Here is a 14,409-nt window from a genome sequence, read left to right as displayed (position 1 = left end):
AGTAAAGACTACAGGCTGGGAAAGATCAGTTTGTAAATGGATAGAAGATGGGCTAAAAGATAAAATTGAGAGGGTAGTGGGTAATGATGCTTAATTTGAATGGTCTAAGGTTTTCAGTGGTGTACCCCAAGGTTCAGTGTTGGGACCCTTACTTTTTAATATCTTTATAAATGATATAGGATCTGGGATTAAAAGTACAATTTCAGTCTTTGCAGATAACACCAAGCTTTGCAGTGGAATAACTTCTTTACAGGATGGCTCCAATTTACAAGCTGACCTCAATTCACTGTTTCATTGGGCAACTATGTGGCAAATGAGGTTTATTGTTGATAAATATAAATGTATGCACTTGGGGGCTAAGAATATGCATGTATCATACATACTAGGGGGAGTAGAACTGGGGGAATGCATAGCAGAGAAGGATCTGGGTGTTCTGGTAGATCATAAGTTTAATAATAGCATGCAATGCCAAGCTGCCTTTTCCAAAGCAAGCAAAGTCCTTTCTTGTATTAACAGAGGCATGGACTCCAGAGAGAGAGAGATATCAATTTGCTCCTGCACAAATCATTAGTAAGACCACATCTGGAATATTCAGTTCAGTTTTGGGCATCAGTTCCCAACAAGGATATTGGGGAACTGAAAGAAAGTGCACAGAAGGGCAACCAAACTGATAAGAGGCATGGAGGAACTCAGCAGACAGGAAAGATTAGGGGAACTGAATTTAATCTATCATGAGAAGAGGAGTTAAAGAGGGGATATAATAAACATGTATACATTGTCGAGAGGCGACCCGGGGTCACTGTGTGTGTTAGCAGTCTACGCCTGGTTTTGATTAAGACAGGCCTGCTGATTGCACACCTGTGGGCTGGGTTCATATTATTTCCAGGGTTAGCAATCAGAGCTCCCAGTTGGAGACAGCCGCACCCGGGCAGACAGGAGGTTTGGCCCAGGAGTCAGGAGGACTCAAACCGACAGACACGAAGTCTATGTATGGGAGTCAGGAGGGTTCCCACCTTCCCTGAGTGAGAGAGAGAGAGAGAGGCTGCAGTTGGCAGCCAGAGCTTACAGGTCTGCAGGAGGCAGATGTATTCCGCAACAGCGCAGTAGGAAGCTGATCCCAAGGAAGCTACAAGGGAGCTTGACCAAAGGACACTTGTGTTGGTCTGAGGAACAGACCTAAGGCCTAGGTGTGATGCCTGAAGCAGCCATATGGCATGTGAGTAAGCCAGGAGGCTGAATTTAACAAATATACAGTAATGGAGGAATCGCTGCGAGGGAAAATTGCTGTTTTGTGAACTTTCTTTTTGCCTTTAAATAAAAGTGGGTTGCTGTGCCCTTAAAAATGCAGTCTGGACTGGCACTACTTCTTCAAATCGCATGCACCACTTGAGTTGAATCGCCCTGAAATGTTACAACATACATAAGGGGCCCATATAATGAACTTGAGTTATTCAATTTAAGGTCATCACAGAGGACAAGGGATCTGTGAAAATATGGAATAGACTCCCTCCAGAGGTGGTTCTGGGCAGATCACTAGATTGCTTTAAAAAAAAGCCTGGATTCTTTCCTAGGTGTTATTAATATAACTGGGTAATAATATTTATAGGTAAAGTTGATCCAGGGAATATCTGATTGCCTCTCGGGGGATTAGGAAGGAATTTTTTTCCCCTGCTGTAGCAAATTGGATAATGCTTTGCTTGGGTTTTTCGCCTTCCTCTGGATCAACTGCGAGTATAGGATTGAGTATATGGGATTGTATGGTTGTGTTTTCTTTACTGTTTTTTATTGGTTGAGCCAGAGGAACTTGTGTCTTTTTTTCAACCTGACTTACTGTGTAACTATGTATATACAATACCAGACAGGGAGTGTGCTGTTACACATGTTGTGAGAATTTATATAGTTATTTTCATAAGTTATTTAACTTCTATATAATTGGTTATTATACTGCCATCTTGTGGTTGCTTTGCTTGTTGCATCTTCCCTTTTTGTCTTTCCCATAAGTGTTCCCTCCCACCTGTGATGTACTTCCTCTTCCTTTATGCTTGTGGGGAAGTAGATGGCCACATCTGTCTAGGCCTTATGCAATCTCCTCACATCCGGGAACACATTACCATGTTTTGACCTGCAAAATACTGTCTTTAACTCATCTACCGCATCTTGTTGTCTGCTGTAGCTGCTGTGGTCAATAAAACCTACGTGGATGGGAAAATACATGTTTTGGAGAGTTCAGCTATCTGATAACGGCTGCCTGCTGTGATTATATCTGCTTATACAGGCCCGGCATAGGTCTCAAGGGATAAGTCACTATTACAACAGTTGGAATGCACACACAGTATACACAATAACTTGACAATTTTGAAGACCTCATTGGCTCCTGCACATCATAATTTAGCTTTTGGGTATGTTCAAAAATGCCCTGAAGAGGCAGCATGAGATGGTAATGCTGTCAGGCTGGAAGTAGTGGCAAGAAATGGTAATGGTCTCTAGAGATATTAATGTATGACAGACCAGCAGGAATGGCAAGAGAAAATATTGGATGGCAGGCCAGCAGCAGTGGTAAGAGATGGTATTGGTGGCAGGAGAAAGGTAATTTTGGCTGGGATGCAGCAGTGGCAGGAAATTGTAATCTTGGCAAGAGATGGTAACGGGGAAAACCCAAAATGTGGGATTTTCCTTTACTTTCACTTTCAACGACAATATTAAACAGGGAAAATAGAGAGGGTGAATCTCCCTAATAGGGTCACAGACAGTGGTAAAAACTGACAGGTGTTCTAAGCTACCTTCACTGTAACCAAACTGTAAAAAAGTTTTGCCTTTACTTATACTTTAAGAACTCATATCACTTCTTTAATATTAGTAGTGCCTGCAATAGTTTGTGTCTTCATTAATGTAGTTACCTAGACCCAAGTATGGCAAATCTCTGCCCAGATCCACGCAAAGGGGTTGATTTACTAAAACTGGAGAGTGCAAAATCTATGCAGCTCTGCAGAGAAACCAATCAGCTTCCAGTTTTTGTCAAAGCTTAACTGAACAAGCTGAAGTTAGAAGATAATTGGTTGCCATGCACAGCTGCACTATATTTTGCACTCTCCAGTTTTAGTAAATTAACCCCAAAGTGTCTATACCTAGCATTCATTTTCTAAAACTACAGGATATGCACAGCAATGAGGCAGGTTTATTTAGGTTTTCAGAAAGCTTGGGCAAAGCTCAATGGCAGTGGCAGGGGGGTGCTTGCTGGCGTTTGACCTCAAGCAAAACTCCCCCACCACTTTTATCACCCCCGCCAGCCTATGAAAAGCACACTATGACAGGGGTCAAGTCTGCAGTGGAGCTGACTGTTTTTGTAAAAAAAAAAAAAAATGCCTGTATTATTATTTGCATATTGTCATGTAAATGGCTTTATATTACCACACATACCAATGTAAGGGGCATAATCCACTGCCACAGACGCCAAAGTAAAGGTCATACTGTAGGATAAAATGGTTGTAAAGTTATTTTTTAAAGAGGCGTTAAAGCCTGTAAAAAAAAAAAAAAACAAATACTGTAGCTTCTGACTTAAAAAATGTATATAATAATATAGGGGCACTTACCTGTCCAGGGATACCTGTCCAGGGATCACACAATGTCGGTACCCCAAGCTGATCCGTTCATCCTCACTAAGGGAAACAGGAAGTGAAGCCTTGCGGCTTCACAGCCTGTTTCCTACTGAGCATGTGCGAGTCGCGCTGCACTTTCTGAATGGTCCCGCTGTCTTCTGGGACCCGTATGTCTCCCAGAAGGCAGCAAGGGGGAGGGAGGAGGGGCTGGAAATTTTATAAATCTCCACACAATGATTGTGGCAATCGTACATGGAAGCAGGAGCAGGTACCTGGTTGTGGCAGCGGAGTGGGGGAGAAAGCAAACAAGCGGAGCTTCCCTTTTTGGGTGGAGCTCTGCTTTAAATTAAAACAATAAAGAGGTTTATACTTAACCGCTATGTGTGATGCTATTGCACAGAGCAGCCTTTTACCATCCTATTCTGGGGTTCTCCACTGGTGCTCCCTGCTCATCCTCTTCTGCATGTGCCCTCATAGCGATCTAAGTGCCATTAGGGCACATGTCTGGGCACACTCCCAAGCTGGACTGTGAGCGTCTTTAGAAACACACAATGTGGCTTGGCTCCACCCCCTGCTCTCTCCCTACAAAATGTGACTGACAGCAACAGGAGCAAATGGCTCCCACTGCTTTCAGTAAAGCTTGTGAGAGCAGGGGGGAGAAGATCTGTAATCGGTAACAGCACTGGATCGAGAGAGTACTCAGGTAAGTGTTTAGGAAAAGGGAAGAAGCAGCTAGTGGAAAGTTTTTTACCCTAATGCATAAAGTGCATTAGGTTAAAAATGTTTGACTTTAGAACGTCTTTAAGTGGGGGAAAGAGATTGCCAGTGGCTATGTTTGCAATGCAACCTTTTGATAACAGTCAACATTTACTAAACATCTTTATTAGGCTATGTTAGTTTGGACAAATTGCTTATGATATCACATTAGAAAATCTTTTTCCAAATCTTGTTTTCATCATCCTTTCATCTCAATTACTTTTTGTTAAATTGCCTTGGTTAAACCCAAATGATATCTAAATAGCATTTATCAGAAGTGTCATTGATGGATGACCCAGAGCTAAGGAGATGGAGGGGCCATGCCCTTATAGCAGAGATGTGAAGCTGCTTAAATCTGCGTGCTCACTCCCTGTCATGTTCTATTTTTCAGAGCTTTACTATGTAGGAAGCACACCACAAACTGTGTTTTCAATTTTACTGACACAGACATCTTCTTAATTATAAGCTTCTTGGGAGTGAGTCATCTTCAGTTGCAGTAAACAAGTGACCTTTTATTTTAAGTCAGCATTTTTTATGAATTTATTTTATGTTTATAAAAAAAAAAAGCTAATGTACACTAGGAACTTAAAATATGTACAGTCACAGAATTCATATTTTAAACTGCATTGTATATCTCTTGCTAAAATTTAATGACCAGAGGTCTGCTAGTTAACAAAGGTCTGCCTAATTAACAGAAAATTCTCCAAGCTCTACACAAGGGTATAGAGGCACTGTGCTCAAAAGTGCAGCCTTCATTAATTTAAATTGCAAAGTCAGATTTTGAAACAAAGACTTCCTTAAGCCCCGTACACACGTACCGATTGTTGGCCGTGAATTTTCGGCCAACGCCCGATCGGCCGATTATCGGCTTGTTAGTATGATGATTCCGACAACCGACTGCAATTTTTAGGCCGAACAGCAAATCTGGTGTGCATGCTATAAAATTTTTGTTGGCCGTCAGCAGAACGGCCGATTGTTCCTCAGACAGTACAGATTTCGGCCGACAAAAATCAGTTGAGCAAGACTGACCATGCTCAGAGAAGAAAAAACACACGAAAAGTAGACCAGAACATGACATCACTTTTGCAGTTGGTTGTTGTTGGCCGACAAAATTTGTGTGCAGTCTAGAGCACATTTCAACGAACAAAACAACACTGGACAAAAGACGGCCAACAATCGGTGTGTGTGTACGGGGCTTTAGTCTAATTTACAAAAAGCAATTGTAATACATATAGGGGCTTGTTCACACAAGCAGTGTTAGGCTGCATTGGGTCAAAATACCTTATGTGCTATGACTTCCTTTCACTAATGTGTTTTATGTGTGCAGAAAAAAGGGAAGAACATGTTGCATGGTTGTAAAGCACATAACAATATACAGTAAAACCTTAGATTGCGAGCATAATTTGTTCCGGAAACATGCTTGTAATCCAAAGCACTTTTATACCAAAGTGAATTTCCCCATAAGAAACAATGGAAACTCAGATGATTTGTTCCACAACCATTTATTCATAAATCCATTTAAATCAGTTATAGTCCATATAAAAAGTTTATAGCATAGTGATAGGTAGTGTAGCCATAAAATGTCCATCCACAAATGACAGCCTCCAGAAGGGGATCAGAGGCAAAATCCAGCTAGACCTACTGAGTATAAAAGAGAAGAGAGGCACCTCTAAGTGTAGCAATATGGTTGCATTTAATGAAAGTTCAACATTTACCAACTCACGTGGTTGATGACTAAAACAGGCACATCTAAGAATACAGGTATCCAAGGTAAAGCTGTCCACATAGACCATCCTCCTCACTGTCGGCTCCCACCGTTGTCAGTCTGCAATCATGACCTCGAAGACTACCTTGCAGTAGAGCGAAGCGATCTGAAAGCAAGGCTTGAAGCGCTCGTTGAGCGCTGTGTGGAAGGGATGACGTCCATGGTGGTGCAGAGGGTGGTCTATGTGGACAGCTTTACCCCGGATGCCTGCATACTTAGATGTGCCTGTTTTATTCATCAACCATATGATTTGCTAAATGTTGTACCTTCATTAAATGTACCCATATTGATACACTTAGAGGCACCACTGTACTTTGATGCATAACAAAAAGACTGAGGTTTAGAAAATACAATAAAGAAATAGAATTTGTAAATTCATTTTAGCACAGGGTGCATTATCATTCACATTTTGCACATGCTAAGGTGCGAATGGCCCCTAAATATTGGATTTTAATACACCTTTTCATTCAGGATGTAACACCACTTCAATTTCCATTGAGTCAAAATACAAAAATAATACAATGTGGGATAGATCACCCAAAATACTCACTTTCTGTTCACTAATGTATTATGGCCATTTTTTTTTTAAAACCAGTGGCATACTGCTGCCTTTCAAAGAAGGAAATAAACATCTGTCACATTTATAAAGGACAAGGTTGTGCTTCACTTGATTTGGAAGTCCCACTGACTTTAATTGATATAGGAAACAAAAATGCCAGGAGTAGGGCTCGATCGAATGCAAGGAAAACACACAAAGAAAATTGCAGGATCCACATCAATGACCACAAACTACATTTTCGAAATGAAACTTACAGTAAAAAGCAGGAGCAATTTGGAGTAAACAATGTGGTGTCTCGTAAAGAAAAAAAAAAAAGCAGTTTCTTCTCACAGTAATATGTTGGCTCCTTTGGGACACTTAAAGTGGTATTTAAGCCACCTGTATGACTTTGTATAAACCTCGTTGTTCCCTAAGCCTGTCTGTCTATGTGTTTTGTAAAGAAAAATGCTGTATATACCAGATTTCAGTGTGCTGCTGGGCGATCATGTGACCGGCCAGCTCTCTCGTCTCCCCATCTGACAGATGCAGGGAACGGGGCCGAGATTCCCCCGCTGACATCAGGTGGGGCGAGAGGAGGAAAGGAGAGAGGGAACCGGACAGTCACGTGATTGCTGGGAGCCGCTCTGATATACGGTAAAGGCGGCATTTTTCTATAACACACAGAGACAGGAGCACTTGTCTCTAGGGAACAGAGAGGATTTAATAGGACAATAAAAGTTAGTACAGCAGCAGGAGGGGAGGGGGTGGGCACTGACATGAGCAGACAGTCAGGGAGGACAGAGAGCTGCGGATAACGGAGGCACGTAAACCGACCACAGTGTCAGGGCTCAGCAGCCATAATATACCGTGGTCAGTTTACAGAGGGGAGGGTAGAAACTGTCAGGATCAGCCAGGTTTTTTACGTGATATGTTGGGCCAAATTACACAGCACAAGCACTGTGCTATATAACATGCTTTAAGGGAATATGATCTTTGTTTTTTTGGGTTAACAAACACTTTAAGGGATGATTTACTAAAACTGGAGAGTGAAAAAATCTGGCGCAGTTCTGCATTGAAACCAATCAGCTTCTAGGATTTTTTTTGTCAATGCTTAACTGAACAAGCTGTAGTTAGAAGCTTATTGGCTACCAGGTACGGCTGCAAAAGGTTTTGCACTCTCCAGTTTTAGTTAATCAACTGCTGTATGTTGTAAGAGAATCACTTGGAAACCTTTTTGCCAATGAAAACTAGGCTAACTAGGCAATGGCATAGGGTGCCTCAGCTGCCCAGCCCATTTGTTAATTAAGGTGTGGTATAACAATTTAAGGCTCACGGGGCTTTAATCATTCCTCCTGTATTGCATTTAATTGTAACTGTGCTGTCTGCCCTAACTCTGTAAAGTTCTGCGCAAACTGTTGGCGCATCATACATCCTGAATAATAATAATAATAATAATATATGCTAATGACATAGCTGCCCTAGCTGTCATAGATTCTATGGCTCAGTTTATTCGTGACTTCTGGCCTGGACCTCCGCCCTCCCCCAGCCTGCAGAGATATCACTCACCACACCCCTCCTCCTTCTTAACATTTGGGACATCACTTATTTGGGGGGAGGTGGGTACCTGGTTTTTGAAAGGTAGCCGGCCCCCCACTTCCAGTCAGGTCACCGTGGCATGAGCAGTGTTGTGCCCCCCTCAAATAGCCTTCTGGGACATGTCACATAAAGCTGCAGGATCAATTAAAAAGCACAGCTTACACATGCACAGTAAGCAGCCATGTCACAAATAGGGGTCAGGCTTGAAGACCAGTTGCTATAGCAGTGGAAGCTCTCACAGGAACCAGCAGGAGAGGAACAGAGGCAGGTGATGCAGGCTCACCTGAGGTGCGGAATCTAAGTATTAACCGGTGTTCACCAGAGCTCCTAATGGTGGAGATAGATTTTGCTGCATGTTAGCACCAGGTTGCAGTCCTCAGGATTGCCCCACCAAGAGGTGAGCAGGTCAGGGTCCATTAGCAGATATAGCAGGTAGGGATCAAGCAGAAGCGTAGTCGAGGAACAAGCCGAAGGTCGGTAACGAATAGTTGCAGGTTGGGATCAAGCAGAAGCGTAGTCGAGAAGCAAGCCAAATGACGATAACGAATGGTAGTGAAGATACGGACGGCAGCAGGAGAGACAAAAGCAAGATTTTGGCTGAAGAAGGCACAATACTGTACTCTAGCAACCAGGAAGTGCAGAGACATGGCTTAAATCAGGAAGTTCATGGGAGGAGCAAAGAGTTCAAGGCAACTAAGATTTATGGCAGGATCATTCAAGGAATTGTCCAAGGAACTGTCCAGCATTCCAGGTGATTCAGCAAGCAGAGACATTGCCAGATATGGCAGAGGTCCCAGGTTCAAGTCCAGGTCCTGACAAGCCAGTTGTGAAGCCGCAGCCAGCTGCCCACAGTTTAAATGCTGGTGCCAGGGACCGAAGTCCAGTGAAGACAGCACTGGATTCTGAGAGGCAGATGACTGTCCTATTAATAAAAGTCAGTAGCTTCTGACTTTTCATTTTTGAACAGATGACTGGATAACTGCTTTAATCATTTTTCATTTAAACATTTTATGAAAAAACAAATATAAGTTTCTGCGGTCAGAGAAACTAATAAACAAACAATCATTCCATGCAAATCAAATAAGGTAAGTAATCCATAATCTCCATGAGCAATCCCAGGCCAGAATAACTGCAGGACTAGTCTGTAACCAGAGTCCTGGCCCAGAGGACCAGAGAGAGGTAGGTTTACTTTAAAACAAACATGAGACATCAAGAACATGGCATGACTAAGTTGTGCTTTAAGTTTACATAATTCCTAAATCGTTATCAGTGGATGTTACATGGTCTTTCCCAAAGAAAGGAAAGAAACAAAAAAATAGATAAAGAGAATATAGCCTTTGACAAGAATAGAAAGAAATGTAAACAGAAATGTGTTTGTTTGTTTGTTGTGTGCAAAGTCCTTCCATGTGAACCTTGTTCTAAAAGCAAGTTATGAATGGGGATGATTGCCCTCTTTGTTTAGCTTACCCTGAGAGATTGCCTTGTCTGAGGACAAATTAATCTTCTTACTGCTGAATGACTAAACCTAAATATTTGAGAGCCTAAGTGAATAATTCTTACACTTATATTTGCTAGAGACCTGAGTGACATTAACTAGCGAGTAACAGGGTTGAGCAAGATTTCTGCAACCCATGATTTGTTGGTGGAATAAATGGGGCTGTCTGTGTGCATTGACACCTGTAAGCAGTGTAAAAGGTGAGTAGGGTTTCTGCCACAACTCTAAACTCACTTGCATCAAAAAGGGTGGACATGACAACAATAAATCTCTGTTCACCTTTTAATTAAACCTTAATAAACTTTTTAAAACCTGCTTAGCTATAGTTAGATTATATATTCCTCCTTAATTTTCTTTCAAGTTGCAGGAGGATATGCTTTCAGAGATGGTCTCGGTGGCGGAGGGGACTTTACTACTCCTGGGTAGGGATGAGCTTCAAGTTCGAGTCGAACGTAAGTTTGACTCGAACATTGACTGTTCTCTCGTTCGTCGAATGACGAACAAATGTGTTTCCTCATGGTAAATTCAAGCGCCCGCATCCATAATGCACTGCGTGCGAGCTGCACATGCAGTGCATTATATGATTGACCAAAGCATGCACCCTGACCTCCATGCTTTGGCCAATCAAATCAGCTCTGCCATGATTGGACAAAGGCAGGCTGCCTTTAGCCAATCGTGGCTTAGGGGCTAAGTACACGCCCCACACTATATAAAGGCTGCTTGCACAGCAACCACGTGTAGTGTGACTGTGCGGGCAAGATAGCAAGTAGCTGGGGGAGGAGGGGATCATGTTTGAGTCAGGGAGAGGACAGTCATTTGCAGTTTAGTCTAATAGGAGACTTTGCTCGAAGCGAGTTAGGCAGGGAGAGGATTGTGTTTTTCAGGCAGGGAAAGGATCGTGTTTGAGGGAGGGAGAGGAGAGTAATTTGCAGTTTATCAGACAGTGCAGTGTAGTCTAATTGGAGACATTAGTAAAAATAACAATCAGAGGAATACTTAGTAATTCCCAGATGGTATCAATTATAGGTAGTGATATACAATTCTACAACACAATTCAGTGTGCCTTTAAGCCAAAAAGTGCAAGTGCAAAAAATATATATCTATAAATACCACAATATTCATATATAGAGTAATATCTATGAGAAGCAAAAATTGTTCAGTTTTCTCATATAAAAATACACTTCGAAAAAAATGACCAGCTTACTGGAAAATGTCTATAAAGTGCAATTCAAAAATTATTCAACCAACTGTGCAATAAAGTGCGAATCACTCATTTTCATAAAAAAATATTGTGAGGTAGATGTGCAAAAATAAAGTGCAGTGCAAAAAAATGACCAGCTTACTGGAAGATATCCCTTAAGTGCAGATCAGTATGAAAGATCCAACCAACTATCCGCACCTTATAAAATACCTTCAAACAACATAATCCAATGTCTCTAAAACATATTTGTGAAGAACCTATAATTATTATTGAGCAAAAACTAAGAAAATCAATCAAAAATAATATATATGTGAATAAATATATATATAAAGAAAATATAAAATTATTCTTATAAAAATGAAATAGAAAGTCCATAATCCACTTATAAGTCCCAAGTGAAAAAAGTCCAAGTGCAAAAGAGTGCAAAAAAAGTCACATATACAAGTGTCTTCCGTGTTCACTCGTGGGGGTCACACCATCCGTGTATTCCTATCCTCCCTAAATGGACTCACTTTGATTTATCTACGTATTCCTGTATTCAAAGGGAGTGCAGGAATATGTAACAAAAATTGATAAAGAGACTAAGAACAAAAAGGTAAAGAAACATCAGAGAAATATGAATGATTACAAAACAACACAATATATAAATGGCAAAGCTGCCCCAGTAGGGAAGGACTGGAATCCAAAGACTCCACTCCAGAAAAGAATCCCCCAAGTGAGATCTCCCAGAATCCACCCTCATATCCAAGCATGTAAGAAAACACCACAAATAAGTGTATCTAGAGTGCAGTTCCAGAAAGAAAAGGATGATATTGTCCCCCTGGAAGTACATAATATGAACCAGAGGCCAAGGGACCAGGTGAGATCCCCCAATCAGTATTATAAACATCCCACAACATATTCCCCCTATAGAGGACATAGGGGTGCTTTAAACTACAGAGCCCCCTGCCATCCGAGGAGAGGATGGTATCAGAGAGGAGGGTATCAGGACCAATACATGAGAGGAGGGACCTCTTACAATCGGGCCACTATCAGGGAGATTATTATAGAGGAACAGGACAATACAGGAACAACTGGACCCAACAACAGGAGTGCCAACAGCAGAGAGACAGCATGGAAGAACAACCACAACAAAAAAGAGATAGAAAAGAGAAAGAGGAAAGAGAGGAGGAAGGAGACACAAAAAGAAAGAGAGACAACTAGGTGCTGGTATTTTTAATTTAAGTAAAGCGATTTTAGCTGAAACAGAATTAAAAATTTTAGATTTAGGTTTGAATTTTATTCCTATAAATAAAATTGATGCTTATATTGATGTACAGAAATTTGTGCGAAAATAAACATAAAAAAATTTGTGGAACTCAATAAAGAGAATTTTAATAATAACAAGAACATGAGTGATATGTATAAACACAGTGGATTGAGAAATGCATCTGTGTTTAATCCCAAAATTAAACAAAATTCTTAGATGTTTTTAAAAAAATGGTAGAAAAGGATCTTAAAACTCTCAATATAAAAGGAGGACATGGAAAATATGAATCGTTCAAAGAGATAGAAAGAGGTATTAAAGAATTAGAAAAAAGAAAGGACATTATCATTCGGGCCGCAGATAAAGAAGGAGCCATAGTAATTCTGAATAAACAAGAGTATGATGAAGAAATGGCAAGATTACTAGCGACTAAAGATACATACAAGAGACTTCCTGGGAACCTCATACACAAATTGAAACATGAATTAAAGAAAATTATTAATACAGGGAAAAAACGGGCATTCTCACGGATAAAGAGGCAAAGTATCTGATCCCCAAAGTACCCCGGGTACCAACTATATATTATCTGCCCAAGATATATAAAAATCATAAGAAACCATCGAGCAGACCTATAGTAAGTGGAATCAACTCAATTTTCTCCAGGATTGGTGACTATATTGATTTCTACTTACAAGACATTGTGGTGCATAATTGGTCCTATTTAAAAGATAGTGGGAAATTGATTCAAATTTTAGAAGAACAATCAGTTAGTTGTAGGTAGTGAGCTGTTTGTGTCAACAGGTGGAATCGTTTATGAGCCACAGACACCAGTGTAAAGAGAACATAATGTTTGCACTGTGTACTTTCATAGTAGTATACAGTGGGTACGGAAAGTATTCAGACCCCCTTAAATTTTTCACTCTTTGTTATATTGCAGCCATTTGCTAAAATCATTTAGGTTCATTCTTCTTCCTCATGAATGTACACATAGCACCCCATACTGACAGAAAAACACAGAATTGTTGACATTGTTGCAGATTTATTAAAAAAGAAAAACTGAAATATCACATGGTCCTAAGTATTCAGACCCTTTGCTCAGTATTTAGTAGAAGCCCCCTTTTGATCTAATACAGTCAGGAGTCTTTTTGGGAAAGATGCAACAAGTCTTTCACACCTGGATTTGGGGATCCTCTGCCATTCCTCCTTGCAGATCCTCTCCAGTTCTTTCAGGTTGGATGGTAAACGTTGGTGGACAGCCATTTTTAGGTCTCTCCAGAGATGCTCACTTGGGTTTAAGTCAGGGCTCTGGCTGGGCCATTCAAGAACAGTCACGGAGTTGTTGTGAAGCCACTCCTTCGTTATTTTAGCTGTGTGCTTAGGGTCATTGTCTTGTTGGAAGGTAATCCTTCGGCCCAGTCTGAGGTCCAGAGCACTCTGGAGAAGGTTTTTGTCCAGGATATCCCTTTACTTGGCCGCATTCATCTTTCCCTCGATTGCAACCAGTCGTCCTGTCCCTGCAGCTGAAAAACACCCCCACAGCATGATGCTGCCACCACCATGCTTCACTGTTGGGACTGTATTGGACAGGTGATGAGCAGTGCCTGGTTTTCTCCACACATACCGCTTAGAATTAAGGTCAAAAAGTTATATTTTGGTCTCATCAGACCAGAGAATCTTATTTCTCACCATCTTGGAGACCTTCAGGTGTTTTTTAGCAAACTCCATGCGGGCTTTCATGTGTCTTACACTGAGGAGAGGCTTCCGTCGGGCCACTCTGCCATAAAGCCCCGACTGGTGGAGGGCTGCAGTGATGGTTGACTTTCTACAACTTTCTCCCATCTCCTGACTGCATCTCTGGAGCTCAGCCACAGTGATCTTTGGGTTCTTCTTTACCTCTCTCACCAAGGCTCTTCTCCCCTGATAGCTCAGTTTGGCCGGACGGCCAGCTCTAGGAAGGGTTCTGGTCGTCCCAAACGTCTTCCATTTGAGGATTATGGAGGCCACTGTGCTCTTAGGAACCTTAAGTGCAGCAGAAATCTTTTTGTAACCTTGGCCAGATCTGTGCCTTGCCACAATTCTGTCTCTGAGCTCTTCAGGCAGTTCCTTTGACCTCATGATTCTCATTTGCTCTGACATGCATTGTGATCTGGAAGGTCTTATATAGACAGGTGTGTGGCTTTCATAATCAAGTCCAATCAGTATAATCAAGCTGGACT

Source organism: Pelophylax lessonae (assembly GCF_965119305.1).
Source record: "Pelophylax lessonae genome assembly, chromosome: 11".
NCBI lineage: Eukaryota > Metazoa > Chordata > Amphibia > Anura > Ranidae > Pelophylax > Pelophylax lessonae.
Note: the sequence above shows the minus strand (reverse complement) of the source record.